Below are 19478 nucleotides of genomic sequence, written 5' to 3' on the forward strand. Positions count from 1 at the left end.
TACGTATCGCCCTTAAAAAATAAAATATAACAAAAAAAACTTTAAATTTTTATTTTTTAATTATTAATTTCTACAACAACTGGTTGAACAACAACAACTTTAGTTGAAGAGTACCATAATATGCTCTCAAAAATATTACCATAAATTTAAATGGTCTATTAATGAGATAATCCTTAGCAGAGAAATCTCATTAGCAATCTGCCTTATTACTGCTTTCATCCGCAATCAGCTATTACCATAAGCACTATACAGTACTTTCTTCACAGAATGCGAATATTGTAGTGGCAAAAATCAGACTAACGGTGATATTGACTCGAAAGGTAAAAAAACAAATGAACAGAGAACTCATTTATATTCCTTGCACATTTGCCGTATCAGGCTACCGCTTTCCCAAAGCTGTTCGCGCGTAGTTAGATTATTTGAGAGGAAATCCTACCGTTTAATGGCAACGAAATTCAGTGCAGATTTGTAGCTGTAGCCGTGTATACTCAAAATTCCAACGGTGCTTCCAGCTACGAGAGCTTAATTCATTTAGTCTTAATTAACTGCTATCTACTTTTAATACAGCGTCTGCATACGCCACAGCCTGAAATAATAGCCCCCAAAGGAATCAACACGACCGAACGGGGATAAGCAGAGGTAATGGCGATACTTGCTGCAGCAAAAAATACTCCATACCTGCTGTCTGCCATGGAATGCCTACAATGACCAACGCGGAATTGCTGGAAAGTGATTCAGGAACGTTTGAGGTCACCTAACGGACGGTAGGAAATGCTGCATAAGTAAAAATCCACTAGAACGCGATTTTACGCCATTATTTCTGGTTCCAACCACTCCTTGGGGATGGTGTACCGTGCATTGATATAATATTGTATGCATAGGCGATGGGTTTTTAAGCAGTTCTTATGAGAGATGCGCTATGAATCAAGGATAATTTAATTACTGAGAAAGTTGCTAAAGCTGGGCCGACTCATATTATTGCCCATGGTGTATCGTTAAAGCATCAATTATTCTCCATAGATAAAATCCTACCTCCGTGTAAATAATTATTTTTCTCCAAATTTGCAAAAGAACCACAAAATTCAACATTGAATAATGTGTATAATGAGAATAAAGCCAAGCCAATAAAACCAAAAACAACGAGATAAACGGAAAGTCTTCTATCTCAGTTAAAATTAGATATCTTTTATAATCATCATCTTAGTTATATTTTTATTAGTTTTTGTGTTGCTAAGATGTTTCATACATAAAAAAATATCCTTATATACATCAACAGAAGGGTTGGGTAGAGGAAATATATTTGTCCGGAAGAAATAATTCAAACGATACGCATGTCAGCAAAACATAACTATCTCTTTTGGTGAATGTTAATGCATGTTGCCCAAGTGGAGCTATAAATAATGATTCAAAAATAAGCCAAAAAGTAACAAAAAATACTGCAATACTTGGTCAAACGTGACAAAACACTGGTTGAATAGCGACAATTCCATTTTTAGCTATAGTTTACTCCAAATCTTTCGTTATCTTTTTGCTATTGAATGCAAAATGCGATAAAACTGGCGTCTTAGGCGCCTGACTGAAAACATGGTCTATCAACGCCTCAGCTGCGAACATTAGCCTCATAATTGATGTGATACATTTGTTATACTGGTTCGTTTTGAATGTGCTTGTCAAAAGATTTACATGCTTGTTTTCCGCTCTCGCACTGTACTAGCAGTGCAAAATGTTGAAGTAATCTCCAACAGATGTGTCATACTAAATACTATAAATAAACATATCTGATCGTAGTTTTCATTTCATTTTCGCATTGCCTTCAACAGAGTTAATCGTTTGTTTTTAATATTGAGGCAGTGCATTCAAGAAACCAGAAACATTGGTCACCGCTGCATAAGAGGCGCATGACTACGTCAAATCCATCATCGCTTGATAAAAGCATAGAATCATAAGAAAGATAAATTATGCTACAAATACAAAAAACGCTTCGCTGAACGTGGGTATTGACTCACTAAACAATCGATAACACAAGTGCTAGCAATCATTCCATTGCATCTTCCCTTTCTATTGACCAAACATGCAACAACAGATTCGACACCAACTCAGTGTTGTGTTTGATGTTTCAATCCTTTCATTTACATGTTCGTCTTAGTTAATCGCTTTCTATTGGTTCAAGTTAATTATGTCAAGTTCATTATGACTTTACTTCTTGAAAATGAAGAGAAAATTCTTCTTTCATTTTCCTCGTTTAACCTGTGCGATGACTGTTGAAAGACTGGTAGCATTTGAACCATGTGGTGGAAAATGTTTGCTACAACTCGTCAATCATCAATCTATTTTCCTCTATCGTCTACAGAACTTTCAAAACGACATCTAGCATTTCTGATTAGCAATCATTCTAGACATTTATTAGCGAGGCGGTTTTGAATTATAATTACAGTCGTATTTTGTTACAGATTCGTTGACAAATGTAGACAGGCCGATGCATTCTTGATTTATTAATATTTCTTTCATTTACGCAGATTAAGCATATTAACATTGCGATAAACAGATTAACATGAATGCCATTGTTCAAATGTAATAGTGGATAATATTATATTCTGACAAGATAGCAATTTCATGTAAAAAGATTAAAAATACCACTGTACTGAAAAATATTAACGCAAATGCTTCCAAGATAAATGGGTAAAAAATACCGCCTGGATAATATCATTCATGAAGTAGTTTATACATTCAATTTACTTGATTTTACACATTTTCTGGTCGCTTTCATTTTTTTTATTCTGAAAAATGACAAGGACGGTCCCGAAGTGCATTAACTCGACAACTAGTCAGTTGTCAACTAGTCAGTAAAATTCCCGTGGTGAATTCAAGTCTCGTATTAACTGTTACAGGATTAACTGCGAATGAAGAAGATTAACTGTAAAGCAATAGAAATTATATGTATCTTCCTGATACAGCATACAGCATAGTATAAAAATGTAGTTCTGCCTTCATACAAATATCATAATTTATAAACATATTTTGTTATTGCTTTCTGTTATGAGGGTTGTAGGGTGTGCATAAGCCCTACCAATACTGGAACCGAAAGCAAAAACAAATTATGTTTTATGCCCTCTTATTCATCAAGGGCTTAACAAAGTTTTATCATGCCCTGGTTTTGTAAGACGGACACCTACAGTGGCGGTGATCAACCGTTAATGTCTTGTTTATTTTTTATTGAGCATCCATTTAAAATGACATAACTCATTGATTAGTTGTAACTAAATATTGTCGTAAAAAGTCGACATGCTACCATCAGCTAACAAATATTGAGCTCAGCTTGATCACTAGATAGCTTAGTACAATGAGGTAACATACAAAGGACAGCGAGGATCAATAGTATTGATATGGTTGCTAAAAGGGAAATAAATTTACTGTGGAAGACCATGACACATGACCATGACAGCGGCAACTTACACACGCTAAGCATTTGAATGATCGAAACTGTTGCTCGTTAAACAGTGAACGTCGTCCGGCACGTGCTTACTGATTTTTTTACAACTTTGTGATGTTTAAGCACCAGGAAAGTTGTATTTTCGATCTAGATTGGTGTGAGAAAACTAATGCTTGCGTAGCTAAGATGTGTTTGTTGGGATATGATGCAATTGTCCAGTTTATAACACAGTTCTTTATAATACTTGTGTCATAAATATATGAGAAAGTTATATTTTAGTCATAAAAGAATAGTTCCAACAGTCCAAAATATGCAGCAATCAACCGCTAGAATGATTTGTGGATGAGACAGAATTTTGATTACACATATTTTCTAGAAGAGTTCTAACGTTTCTTTGTTTTAAACAGACCCTCATAGACTGTACGAAGTGAACATTTCATTTCAGGGTGATTGACACTGACCCTACCATAAAGCACACATCTTCATTTTTCAGCGCTTCCCTCAGATGGAAGGCTATCTGAACTTCAGAGTACATGTCTTTGTTACGCTGTTTCCCGTATTGTTTATGCGCCTTGTGTGCGGTCCGCTTGTAGAGTGTTTTAATCAGCACCTTAGAAAACAACATTCACACCAAATATCTTTTTAATTCGAATTTACTGCCCTGTCATACTTGTCGATGCGGGTTGAAATGGTGATGGATCAGGGTGAACGATGATGATATCAAAATAAAAAAAAGCATTTTTTTATCTTTACCATAAAATATATTTCTAGTTATTCTAATCACATTAATAAAAGGCATTCAATTTTTAACATTTGAATTTCATTTATGCAATTATTACCCTGTGTGTCCCTGTGATCTCCCATATAGCATTGATTTATAAGAGTTTCGATACATAAGTAGTTTGACGAACAATTCCGGTACATTCAATCTTCTTCTTCATTCTACCAAAAACGTTGTTTACTTTCATTTAATCTCATTTTTTTATAATTCATTTAAAATCTTTTTTTAACATTTAGCCATATATCAAGCAAGAAAGAATTATATTATTAAGAAAGGATTTTTTTCTGTAAAATTAACGGAGAGATTCCATAAATTTATAAGAAAACTTCAACTCCACTTTTAACTTTAACTTAAAACATTTACAGACTTTAAATTAACTTTAATTTCAACTGAAACCCAAATTTACATCATTTAAATGAAAAGTGATGAAAAGGAACCTTAAAACTCTAGAAGACAAATAAAATAATCGGTGTTCGAAACTGACGTTGCCATATTTAGAATGGTGGAATAACACCATTTCCTTGTTGGTTGGATAACCATTACAAACCATTTATCGTCAAGTTGCCGTTTGAGTGATTCTTTACGAAACTGTCAAACCATCCATAGAACGGTTGTTTGGGTTTTTTACAAGGCGGTCACGATCTTTTACCCTTCACACTCAATTCGGCCCCGTTTGATATTGAATACCTATCCCAAAGGTGCCATTTGTATGTATACCGATGGATCGACGAACAGTAACAAACTCCGCAACACATTGATACTGGTATACATTGATCCTTAAGTTTAGAGAATTCCCTGAGGACAAATTGAGGCGTCATTTGAACGGATGAGGAAAATATTCGTTACAAAATGTGTGTGTCGGTTAAATTTAAAGTTGGCCATATTGATGAGACTGGTCACGTTAATGTAAATGCCATCATGTTGTATCTGTTTTGTATGAAGATAAAACATATAACTTAATTGAACAAATTTATAAACTGTAATATAATCGTGTATCAGCATGACATTTTATTTTGATTCTGAGATACTTCGTACCCCAAATTGCTTACAATGTTGAGAGCTCGATGAATGAGGTCTCCGCATAATAACGCATCGCTTATTAAATTTAAGCTGTCAAAACTTTTAAATCCATGCAATATTTGGTTCATACATAAAATTGCAAAATTGAATTAAATGAAATAGAAATAGTTAACTTAGTGATATAAGTAAACATTTTATTTCATAAGTTATATGTTTGCTTGTCTATCTTATATCATAAAAAAGTATCATTCTTTAAAGCATTTCATTGTCGATTGTCTTATGTATGTCGTACTATATTAAATTCTTCTATTGGATAAAGTAAAATGAATTCTAAAAATTACTTATGTCATACTGAACAACTAAAAATGTTTAATACAGCCCATTGTCATTTCTATTTTGTATATCTCTTATAGCAATTACTACATGTTGCATGCCTGGATATCATTTAGCGTGTGCACAAAACTGGTTATATTAAATTTGCAGCTGGATGGTATTACTAATGGTTTCTGCATTGGTTGATTGTAAATGACCTTTGGACCGTTGAAAATTAGTGCTTTTCTAACTCAAATATATCTAGAATATGCCTGCTGCATTCCACCGGTTAGTTAGCAAATCTACTTCAATTCGTTAGAATCTTGTTTTCCAGCATGGAGAATTTTAATGTTAACGTTAGAAAAGGTTTGAGAGTAGCTATGTTAAATTATAAAATGCATTTTAAAGCGGTTTAAGTGATAGTTTATTAAACTATTCACCAATCTTATGATCTTTTAAGATCGGATGCTTTGAAAGATATTATGTTCCTGTCTTGTGCACAGAAATAAAAATTATGCAAAGATGTTTTTTAGATTTCATGTGACCGAAAGTGTAGCAGCAGTAAAATTAAACTTTTTAGGATTTAATGCCGTTTTATTGGTTCACTTATTACAGAGATACTAAAATATTACTCTCACCAAAGTCACACAAGTCTCCTACTAACATAATTTTTCATTTTAGCTTGCTTATAGTTCCGTGCTTTTAATCAATTATCTATAATAAATTTAGTTGTATGAAATTATTGCTACATCCATTAAAATAATAACAATTTTAAATTATCCATCATGGAGGAGGAAATCTGTCATCATGTTTTAGCTAATACATGATATACAGCACAAACAAGGCGGTAATGCTTTCCAGACAGCCTACAAAACGGAATCTTGGACTACAGACTGCAAGGAGACTTTGATGAATGATGGCATCCTATCTGAGGACGACGAACAGTGGACAAGTGACTTCAGTATAGTCGTGTTTGCTGGAGGATGTATCTGTTCGTTATCACACAGTGATAACATTTTTCTTTAAAAATAAAACTTATTTTCGAGACGGTGAAATTTACATCGCCTAAAGCAAACATTTCATTTGCTAAATTATTCTCTTATTTTGAAATCTTATGTTATGAAACGTTAATGGTCGGCTTTATACATTGTATTTGATGTTTTTTAATCATTAGAAGTTATCATAACCGTGTTAATTTGCCAATAATGCAGGTGACCTTTTCTCTCCACTTAACCATTTTGCTCCAGGTTCCTCTATAAACTTTCTTGCTACATCAATGATGTTAGTGTTATTGTAAGAAAACTAAGTCCTTGTTAGGACATGCCTAAGAAACTCACAGTAATAAATTGGAACAAATTCTCTCGTTTAGTTCGTAAGAAAGAGTTGATTTCTTTGCCTTACACAAATATTTTATGTGTATAATTTAATATAATGGAATTATTTTTTTAGATAAATGAAAAATTGAAATAGAATAACAGAATGGGTTGAAATGATCTGAAAATTAAAAAAAAGCTTTCAAACTTTCTTTGAAAAGTCAAATTCTGAAAACGAAAGATATAAATGTTTGTCATTTTCTTTGAAATTTTGAGCACAAAAGTATGAAGTTATGCCTTCAAGTAAAAGGATTTTTTTGAGTTTTTAAAATTGGTATTACTTTGGAATTTGAATTGAATACTTTTTCTCAGGAATATTTGACACCTTTGAAGTTTGAATAATTTTTACCCATTGATGCGTAGAAAAAAGTACGTAAAACAGGATCACATAAACTTAGGTGGCTTACGTTCCCACAGAGCTCTATTACGCCCTGGCAGAAATAGTTTGTTCCCTTTTGGTCTTAGATAGAGACATGCATTTGCTTTAACTGTAATCTAATTATCGTTACGGTCATGGTGCTTCGGTCCCATGAAAAAGCCTGTACAACACATGCGTTGCACTTGTTTCAGTCGCGTAATAATACCGGATGTCAACATCCCTTTTAACGGGATAAATTCTGAAGAACATCTGATAGTGGCACGTGTCCTGCCATGGGTGAATAATTTACTTGTTATGATTTTTTATGTGGTTCTTTTTCTGGCAATACCAGCTTGGACACTGATACTTCCCTTCTCAAGATATTTCAACCCTTGTATTTGTCACGTGGCCTACAAACACTTGCTTCATGTGCTGATGCCGCAAACACGTGTCCAAACTGTGCCGGTGTTAGGAGCTCACGCCACCAACCAATTGAGTTTGTTGTTTTTTTTCAAATCACCGTAGCAGCTAGAATAATTAGAATATTTATTTCAATAACAGTATGGCTCTACTTTATTCTATTTAGTCTTAGAAATATTAATTCAAAATAATCTTAATTTAATCGTTAAATAAATCAATCGTTCTTTTGATAATATTTTTTTTTTCTAGATTTTGGCTGGAAAGATTGCTAATTTTTCTTCTTCCTCTTTGGCACAACAACCGTTGTTGATCAAAGCCTGCCTGAATCTCAAGTGGGCTGGGCTTTCAGTGACTAATTGATAATCCATAGCAGGATCGTCAGTTTTATGTATGGGGGAATGGTTTGGGGTTTGAACCTATGACCATGTAGATTTCTGATTAGGTCTATTTAATTTATTGAAAATAATTTATTATAATTTGTATTTATAATAAAATACTTAAGTATACCAAATATAAGTTTTATAAAAAAATGAAGTAAAAAGCATTTTTAAAATAAGGTGTGCGAGTTTGAATGATATATACTAATCAAATAGTAATGAGTGCAATATTATTTTACTTATTATACGATATAACTTATGTTAGGTAGGCTTAAACAAGATTTTTTAACGTATTTACAATAAGTAATACATTGGTTTTACTTAGATGAAATATTGATCATCTTGTTTAAGTTTCTGTGAACCAATCATAAAATGGCTATCAATATATGAGCAACTATAATCAATGCAGTTTCTACCTGTAATGCCATTTTTCGGTATTTGTTCATAAAACGTCATTATTTTTCCGTTTTTCATCTCTCAATGGAACGGTTATCTTTCATTTTACTTGTTTATATGTTATCTTTCAGTAATTTATTTGGCAAAGCTTCACAAACTAATTTTATAACAGCTATGTATAGGATATGCTGAATTTAAAAACCACATAATGAATTTTAAACTACTAATTTTCTCCCCGTCTCACAAACAATAAACATATGTATAACATGTAAACTAAACATATAAAAAATGAAGGAGAATATAATCATATATTGGAGTTGGATTACTTTGAAAACAAAAATGTTATTTTTTGTTTGTATTCCTGGTAATCAAAACCTAACTCTAGCAAAGAAGAAGCAGAATGAATCATTTCTGACGGTGCTACAAAGTTTAAAGACAATAAAGCATGATAGGCTGTATCTGAGAATGAAAGTACGGAAATTTTGCTCGGTTTTTGTTATGTTGTGTCATGGGAAAGTTTAGTCATTTTTATAAACATATTTCTTTATTTCAGATTCTTCTAAAAATAGTAAGTCTTCTTCTCCTTGGCGTGATATCCTACGCAACATGCCGGCCTATAAAGCTTTTAAGACTAGTAAGTACGACATTAAATCATTTCGCAACAATGCGAATGCTAGGCTCATTAAACAAAAAAAATATGAGGCTTTACTTTCAAAATGCACGATACTTCGTTCAATATAACGCTATCTTAGTGATGGCGTCATTTCTTGTGTAACAAATCGTTCATTGCCAATCCTCTTAATAATTTCTATTTTAGGATCACAATACTATTTTCGAACCAGAAACAAAACAGTTTAATATAATTAATATTAAATATTAAAACTAAAAGTTAAGAATCTGGTGTGCAAATTTAATTGCCACGATCTACAATTGCACCTAACTGTGGCTTTAACAAATCGCGCGAGATGATGAGAATACATTTGCCTTTGTTGAAAATCAACAACAATAATATAAATAAATTGTATATCCATAAAAAGAAACAAAAACACAAAAAAACACAGTAAGTTTCACGTCCATTCGAATGTGAATTGGTTCAATGCTTGCAAGAATTATATGCCCAGGGAGACAAATAAGATCATCGGTGCTAAAGATACATCGCTATCGTTAATTCAACTGCACGGATGGTGGGATGGTGGTTCAAAGATGTTTCTTTCTTATTCTTGTATCATCATTCCTTAAGTTGTTACCCTTTCGATTTGTCTCTCCCTTGCTACTAGATTGAACTATCCATAGCGTCAATACTGTCAATACCTATCAAGAATGCATTACCAATGTGTGCATCAATCCCTTTGGGAGGACATCTTTCGCCATCTATCGCCACCGTTACGTGCGTGTGATTTTTCCGTGAACTGGCCAAGAAACTGCTCAATTTACCGATTTGTGGGGTTTATTTAATGTGGTCACGCGCAGTTATCTCTCTAAGCTGGAACCAATAACTGTAGACTGATATTACATCTCAATCCCTCAGGTGCCATTTGTATTCCAAGTGATCCGAACCCGTGGCACCAAAGTCGTCACCCAATGCCGACGACAACAGAGCGTAGCAGCTCTCGATATCCAACATTAAGCGGTTTTAGTGTCCACTGTAAACGAATTCAATTCCTATTCGTCCGGATGTGGCAAAGAAAACAGTGATAATTTGCCAAAATAAATAAATGTCACTATGTACAAACAGCGTACCTACGGGTACAAACCTTAACGATGACAAACTCCATTAAATTAGATGGATTCAGCATTGGTACGATTGCTGCAGGTTGGATCGATGGATCTGGATCTGTATGTGGTTTATAAAAACATTATCAGTTCAACTGAACTCCTAAAAAGGACCATTACGATAAATTGATATGGCTCTTGAATTGATAATATACAACAGTTGAAAGAATGTCAGCTGAAAACGATTAAATATGGAAGCTGTTTTTTTTATTAAAAAAAAAGTTAATCGTCTTGCTAGGACTACGAGTTGCAGGGAGAACAGAGTTTAGAAATATTTCATTTCCTCCATACAATCAGTTATGGCTGAACAAACTCATCAGAAGAGTTTTAAAATGTTTCGTTTCTACTATACGAATTTTATATGGAAAAGCTGGTACGTGGAGACATCAACAGGTCATTGGGCATTGAACTGAACCGTCGTTCGAAAGGGGCGAATAATAATGGCGAATAATTGTGTAAATTAAAAAGACAATTTTTTACTTCCCTTTGAGTGTGAGTAAGAGACGAAATATGCATGAAGCTGGTCTAGTCTTTATAATCATCATCATTTGTTTTGTCCAGCCGTTTACTAGGCGCCATTAAGTCACAGTGCACGCTGCTTTTAATCTCATAACAGAAAACATTCAGATCGTGGTACTATGCTGGTCTATTTGAAAAGTTTCTTGGGTGTTGCCGATTAAAACATGATCGGAATGAATAAAATAACTGTTGAGCGTTTGTTTATGCTATTCAAAATAAATGGATTTAAATTATTATTATTATTACTATTATTAGATTTAACGTATAAAAATTATAAAGAAAATTATTCTACCTTCTTTTTACTTTTTCTGTAGTTCAAATAAAACATTTCAACAACATTTCAAAGCCAAAATTTCAACAAAACAATTTTTAACCCAATGACGGTTTTTATTTTGATTCTTGTTCAACGTGACTTTACACCTTTCATACTTGTGTGTTTGTGTTGTAGAATATTTCATGTGATCATCCTCTACTCATTGTTTCGTTGTTTCATGTGGTAAGCCAAAGGAAAAGATTACAATTTTTCACACACTTTATAGCGCACCTAGTCCATTCATTGTAAGAAGATTGCCATCTCGTAGCATACGCATGGAATCCCATATTACCCATGATAAACGCAAGTGAGGATTGTGTAGCGATTGATACGCCCCAATCACGCAACACTTACTAAAGCGACTGGTTCGATGAACATCCTTTCATGAAGATAAGTGGATCAACTTGATGTTGTAACTATCACTAACCCAATTAATGTTCTATTTGTTTGTTATTAAAAAGAGTGTACACACGAAAGCAAACTTTACCTATAAATATTGCTTACTACATCGCAATTAATAAACAACCTTAATTGTATTGCTAAATTGATTGTCAAGATGTCGTATTTTGCCTTTTTAAAATGACTTCTGCCTCGGTATTTGCAAACGAGATAATGACCGACGATCTATTACCGTGCAAATTATTCTTAGGTAAAAAAAACAGCTAAGATGTGCGTGAGGGCACATTGAAAGGTTTATTTCATTTTTGAGAAGGGTTAACATTTTATACAAATCATAAATCAACTCTCTCACATCAACTTATTATTCTAATCATCATAACAACAACCATAAAATAAAGTGAAAAGTGTTGTGAGAAAACTGGGGATAACACACTATCACTAAGAAAGCTCGTCAAGGCCCGAGCCTCAAACGAATTCAGAAGTGTCTCCAGAGGCATGCTAGACGGACATATTACAAATAGCCATTGTAATGTTCTCAATTATCCACCATTATCATCTTCCATTCCATCGCAGATACAGGCTGCTTGCTGATAACTATCTTGAGCTGAAGTCAGTATGATGTAAGCGTCAGTATTTTGTAAAAGATAAAAAATCCTCGAAACAGGACTTTTTAAGGGTGACAGAATATATTAAATTTTTGCTTTCCGTACGGTTAAATACATTTTTTGTAAACATTAATCAGGTTCAATGATAGGTCATCTACTGCAGATCATTATTGGTGACCAAAATTCAAGGGAAAAAGCAAGCAATACTACTCCCAACACCGAAAGGATGATGGCAATAAACTTCCCGAAGAAAACCATAAATCAATGATCTTGGCAATATTGCATTTAATTGACAAGTGGAGAAAAATTTGAAAAATCTTCTGAATGTTTTTTTTTGTTCGCTGATAGCCCCCGTTTCATGGTAACTCAACGCTTTTGGTGTATGAGGAAAACAAAGGGAACGTGCTTCTTTTTTCTTTCCATCCTTTCACTGGATTGTAAATCATTTCCCAGTGACAACGCATAAAGCAAAGAAAACGCGGGTTGACAATTGTTGCTGCGAAGATTGTGAACCAGTGAACCAAGCACAGAATACTTGTTGTCACATACACAAAAATGAAGAAAACCGAACATCGGACACGAGCTAAAGAGAGTGTTTATTCAAATCACGTTTATGTTAGAACGGCAGCGAATACACAAGAATTTACAATAATGGTAGGAAAAATGTTAAAACCAGTCAATCGATCTATATGATGGAATTCTTAAGGGAAATGCAAAGTGAGGCTATATATTTATTGGAAGGGTATTGAACATAGCATGAAAGATGTAATAATAACCGTACTTTTGTGAGTGGGTCATACTTGATAAGAATGTTGAATGAGCAGACAAGTATTGACTTCCTTAGAATTTACGTATAAAGCTGCTTTTGCTTTGCTTACATGTTTTTTTTTTATAATTCACAATTTATAAAAATAAAATGTACTGATTAAAAACTGAACTAGAAACCGTCCAAACCCTCTTAAGATATTACATCATTTTGTCTTGCTTGCTTAATTTTTGATACGCTAACCATTCATCTGAAGGATTGTCTACGAAACGAGAGAATGGTCAATCACGTATTGTTTACGTCTTATTGACGTGATAAGCATTAAAACAAACAATCGTCGTGGAAATAGTATGACAGAAAATAGAGAAACCTTTCAGGACCAAACAAATGCATTTTACTACGACCACAAATTTAAACTTCCTACTCAAACAACCCCACCCAGTGCAATACATTTTGTTGCTCTGCTTGTTGAACAATGGAACATGCGAACAAGGGATGTGGTCATAGAGACCGGTGAATACTCCGGAAATGAAGTGCCACTATTTGCCAAGCTCATTTTGATGAATAATTAAAATTGATCATTCATTGCCGTTTGATGAGCTATCATGGAAACCGCCTAACAATGCCGACTCTTTTTGCATTGCTATAGATTGAGTGGAACATGCAATTGAAACATCGAGTGATGGTTATGCTTACTGATGGAATTGTTAATTAAAATGTGCTTCTCCATCAACGAAGGAAGTGACCGTGCGGGAAAATAGATGCGATAACCACAAAGACAAAGTGAGACTATTGAGAAATTTCGAAGGTTTCCGTTATTGCTGGTTTGAATTGTAGATTTTTTTGGGTTTACTATTTAAAATTTAATTTGTTTTTCTGCACAACAGTCAGATTTCATAGCAAATAGTTGAATGTAATGGTTAAATCATTTTCACATTTGAAACTGCCCCTCGCATTCTATTGTTTTATCAAATAATGTTTGATTAAAATTAATACTCGAATAATGAAGATTAAAATTATACTCGACGAATTTTCAAATTTTTGATCTAAGCTTCCTTCGCATCTATGATTTAATCTTATATGTTCGGATTATATAAAAGCATTTCTCCAGGCAAAAAGATTTAAATCACCATATATTATAAAAAAAAACTTTACCACGCCCGAATAGGGACTTGAACCCTAGACCGTTGGATTAAAAGTCCAACGCTCTACCGACTGAGCTATCCGGGCTGCACAGATTTGTGAGCTATGACTTAAGTTTTGTTGCTTTGGTGGTTTTATGGTTCTGATCTGAGCCTATTACATTCTCCATCTACTGTTTAGATGGATGGATTAACAATAGGCAAAAGTCAACAATTTGCAACCATCCTCATATTTAATCTTTACGATTCAAATCCTTGTTGGTAGTTTTTTATTTCGCTTTGTTAGCTGAAAAATGACGGAGTTAGATTATGATTGTTTTTATTATGATTTTTCTCCATTTTTTTTTCAAAGTATCAATAAAAGATATGATACTTGTTTATGTTAATTTATCATGTTTTTGTTTAAAAAAATACAATTACTTACAAAACTTACTTACTTATTGGTGGATGTAATCCATTAACTGGATACAATCCATACACATTCAAAATGTGCATTGTGTTTTAACACGAAACAGCCTATTTCTTAAAAAGTTCGTAAAAATATAGCGATACATTGTTAAGATTCACCATTCATAAACCAATAAAAAGTTTAGACCTTGGAAAAAAATTAACAAAATTGCTTGCCACTCTATACTTGTCGAGCAGAATTTGTGATGCTTGAACGGAGTGAATGAAAATGAGAATTTTTTCAAGCATTTCATGTCCAATATTCACACAAAGCGTGACCTTTGATCCTAATGGAATTTAGTGCGTTGATTTGTGTCAACGACGTATCACGCTATTATCAGGAGGATTTGTGTTTAATTAATATGATGAAGTGAGTAGTGCGTTGATACTGTAATATTCCCGGGGCATATCCACCATATTGTAGTAAGCTACTTGGTTCTGGGTCACCTTGTTTGCTGAATGCATAATCAACGAGTGATCGACAACCTTGCTGGAGTTCCCGTAGCGCGTTATTAAGGAAAATGTTAATATCTTTGATAGAATCTATGAATGGGACAAAAAGGACTTTAATAGATGCTCCGATGTGCGCTCTTCATGTTTGATATGGCGTAGTGACTTTGTTGATATTGACTTTTGAATAGTTTTATGGTATGAAAAATACAATAAAGTAGGGTACCTTTAACAGTTTTTGGAAGTGTTACTTTAAACGCATTAAAATTGTCCCAAATACAATTTTGGAATAAAAAAGCTCATTTGTTATTCATATAAAAACTTTCACTATATTTTCTTGCGTATTTTTCAAAATATCAAACAAAAAGTGCGGGGTTCAAATATTTTCATCAGATCAGCTGTCAGCCAATAGTTTGGCAGGTTTCGTTATCAAGAGAACCTGAACATTAAATCAATGAAAGTGGAGGTTTTTTTAAATGAAAAATTCAATGATTGCAGAATTTATTCCAGCCTACAAGGAATTTTAAAAACACGCTAAACAAGTTATTTTTCACATCAAACGCTGCCGAAAATTGCAACAAAAAATTGCCGAAAAGCAACATTGTGTATTTACATTTTAAGGCCACTTTATGCTTGTACGAACCAACCATTGAACCACATTTTGATAATGAACAAAGGCAAATTCTTTGTGGGTAATGAGTAGATGGGTTATTTATTTATCGAGCGATTTTGTTACGCTTGAGCAGTGCTTGTGTAAAAGTGATCAGTAAATCGTGCACTTGCAGCTTCGGGCAACGTTTACGGATCGTTTGCTATTACACGATGCATGCCCGTGTGAAACTGCGAGGATGTAAAAACGTTAAAAAAAAAATCTGCATAACATTGTACCTTCAGTACCTTTACCAATTTCTATTTGCTTTGCAAGGGTAAAGGCTAAGCACAATCCTTCTACCGCAAACTGCCCGGGAGTACATGTTCCGCAGTAATGACATGAGTTCTTTGAAATGTAAATGCTGTGCCCAGGAGCGTTACTTTGACTTTGTCTCGATTTCTTCGTCCTCAGAACTGCTGACGTCCTTATCGTCGATGAACCAATCTACTCAACGGAGTTATGTGCTGTAGTTTGGTGGGATAGCTCGACCTATCTTGTAGTTTGTTTAGGACAAGACAAAGAAATCCGAATTGAATCACACACCCACTCGGAAGCATCTTCAAAACCCAACCCATCACCGACATATCCAAACGGGGTGATGAAGAGAATCTCGTTCATCTCACTCTTTGTGTAGCTTCTTCGATGTGACCAATTTTCGTGGAACGATTCAGTCGGCGCTCTTGATCCGCATCTTGGACCAACACTTATAGGCACCAACCAATCGCTCCACTTAACTTTATCTCAGTGCCTAAATTAAATCCCACACCAAAATCGCAACCCTAGACGATCCATGGTTTGGGCTCTTAATTGGTAGGGTAGCGAGATTAATTCAATCTCTTGAGCAATCCAAGCTTGCGATGAACAATCCAATCATGCTGAGCTCTAAAAGAAATTTTTCAAGACAATGACAACGATGAGTTTCGGTCCAAACGCTCAATTAGAATGGCGCCAAAAGAATATGACAACGGAACAGCGTCACATTCGTTAATAATTCGTTAATATGATGTGGCCAGGCTTGCTTTTGAAAGAATTTAATGCGTACAATCTGCTCTTGAAACTGAAATTCAAGCTATATTCAACTTTTTCCTCTTTTAACATGGTCCAATATATTAAACCACCATAATACAGCCATCACATGGTCGTAAACCTACATTTGCTACGCCAGTATCTTTGTCTTCTTTGATTCAACAGTGCTGCAGTTGAGCAAATGTGCAAACTGCGACACCATCGGTTGTGTATCACAAACATTTTGATCTTTTGCTTTCTGCCACCACCTTTCAGCTACCCTTTTGTCTGGTCCATCGTGAACACAGTACCGTGAGAAAGTCTGCGCTGATGCAACTGACACTAACCCGGTGTCAATGCATTTGCCACAGCTTCTCGGGCTATATGATGAGCAATGCTCCCTACATGATGTCAGTTGACTGGACCGGGGATACAGACAGTAATGGATCGACCCACACTAAGGGATTCCCTCCTCAACACCTACAGTGCTCTGCTCCACTCTCCACTGATTCACGGACGACTAATTTTGATTCATTTGCTAAATTGGTTAATTGGTTGTTTTAATTGTTTTCACAACGGGTGCGTCAAACAAACCCTTGGAAGCTGTGCTTTGAAATCGATGGTGAAACTGATCCTCAAGAAATGAACAAAACTACCGTAATAGAAAAAAAATCAATTATATATGCTGTGGACTAGCAAAATATACAAAAAACGCAGCAGAACACTATCACTTGAGATTTATTTCAACAGCTTCCGTTCCCGTTGTAAACTCGGCACACGGTCCCAGAAACACATACTACTACAAATACTTCCTTTTGTCAGCACCCATCACTAATATTGCTGGGTGGCTCTCAGAAATGATCCTCTTGTCCATCACCAGCAGACGCATTGTGTTATGTATCGTGATGATATCATCGTTGACACTGCTTCGTCGCTATGAAATGATGATATATCTTGAGTCGCTTGGAGTTGCCTTTCAAAAGCGTAAAAATGCGACTGGCATAGTGCAATGATTGTTTTTAATCTTGGCTGCTGCTAATTGAGGTTCAAATTGAAGGCAATGATCTTTGCCATCGTATTAATGGAGCCGCGATTTATTCTCTCTTGCACCTCGGATAGCGCGTTCCTTGCTTTGCTAAAGTACGACTGAGAATAGTTTACTTTAATAATCAACAGCGAAACAGCATCGCTCAAATAAAGGCAAATGCTGTAAAACATGCGCCACGGAGCGCCAGCATGATTCCGACAAGACATTCCCTGCAAGCACTGCTGGAATCGTAAAACGTTTAGACATCACACACCCACGCAAGCGAATGTTGGTTCTGTGTGGTTGCGTGATCGATGTAATTGAGTTGGGCAAGGCTAATTTCTTTAAAACCCTCAGAGTTGATAATGTGTGCCCCACGATATCACCCCTATTTTTGAAATTGCGGGTGGATTTGGGCCGCTGATGGACTGCGTGTAACGTACGTAAGTGTGACGATGGATTTGACCCTGTTGCATTTTGTTACAATTAATTCAGCCAGCGTTTTATAAAGATTGATGATGCTGGCGCGGGAATTCGGTAAGTATTGTTGTGAGAGAGCTCGAAAAGATGATCAAAGTGTAGCAAGAACGTTCTACATGACATTGTGGGTACCAAACTTAACCCGATCGTAAATTTGCAGTCATTAATCGATTAGAGTACTATTTTTCAAATAATCAATTAACAATCAACTGCCATAAATGTTGCATACAAATAAATCCACAAGTTGCGAGATGCATTAAATGCTTAAATACTACACAATAATGTTGTAGCATATCTGCTAAACAGAACTATAATAAGTTCACACTATAATAACCACACTATCAGCTATAGATACATTGTAACACACTTCGGAAAGACAAATCACGCTATTGCAACACATTCATTATATTACATCAGCAAATCAATCCACACCATAGCAACATACCCAGACCATACTGTCCATAGAAAAAACCATTGAGACACATTTATCGAAAATGTTACTGCAGCAAAGTGGACAAACAGAGAACACATAACAACTTATTGCTAATAGCCCAGTGTAGGCAAAGTTCGACGAACGCACCCGTTCTTTGGCTGGAACAGTTTATACTTTCCAGAACCTTCGTAAAAACACTAAAAGCGCAGCATAGGCACATAATGACAAATACCTCGCTCTGATACAATGTATAAATTGCACCTCATATCAATAACGTTTAATTGGGACAAAAACACATTCCAAAACCATATATACGAAATCTATTGAGTATAAATAAAACCAATTCTGATTGTGGAAGTCAGATTCGATCCGACTGTCAAGATAAGACGTTACGCTGCCCAAAAACTTCGCCTTCCAACTTATTTCAAGAGTTTAGTTATGTCCTCCTTCCCAAGGTAAGGCCTCCAAACTCCAACGTTTCCAGTAAGGGAAACCCCCTCTGGGTTTCTATGATCGTCTGGACGATCAAGTGTTGAAAAGTCCGCTTCGAACAAAGTATAATTCTACCTCGATACATGTCAGCGAAACACTGACCTACCGCAACGGTACTCGTTGATCGACGTTGATCGTTGTACCGTTTGTACGCTCATCACATTACAATGTGTATCCTTGCAATGTAAGTGTATTGTGTAGTAAATAAATCTTCTAAAAAATATTCTTGCATTGTATAACCAACGTTTGCCAACATTAAATTTTCAACATTAGAATAAAAATATTTTTATTTAGAATATAATAATGGAATGGCTGGTCTCGTGGTATATTCGTCAAATCCTAGAATGAACCGTCCCCCCGTAGCAAGGATTGACTATCCGGCTGCGTGGTAATGAATTAAATCTTGAAAGCCTGTATAGGTCGGCATATCCGCGTAGGACGTTACGCCGAATAGAAGAAGAAGAGTCAGTCATTGCTACGTGGGGACGGTCCATTCTAGGTTTGAGCC

At 35.1% G+C, this 19478-nt stretch overlaps 1 non-coding gene across 1 annotated transcript; it reads right to left on the minus strand.

Moving 5' to 3' along the window:
- Nucleotides 1–13999: 13999 nt before the first annotated feature.
- Trnak-uuu lies at nucleotides 14000–14072 on the minus strand. The gene has a single exon. It is a non-coding gene; the product is annotated as a tRNA-Lys (tRNA).
- Nucleotides 14073–19478: the final 5406 nt, after the last annotated feature.

This window comes from Anopheles arabiensis, chromosome 3, assembly GCF_016920715.1.
Source record: "Anopheles arabiensis isolate DONGOLA chromosome 3, AaraD3, whole genome shotgun sequence".
NCBI classification, from domain to species: domain Eukaryota; kingdom Metazoa; phylum Arthropoda; class Insecta; order Diptera; family Culicidae; genus Anopheles; species Anopheles arabiensis.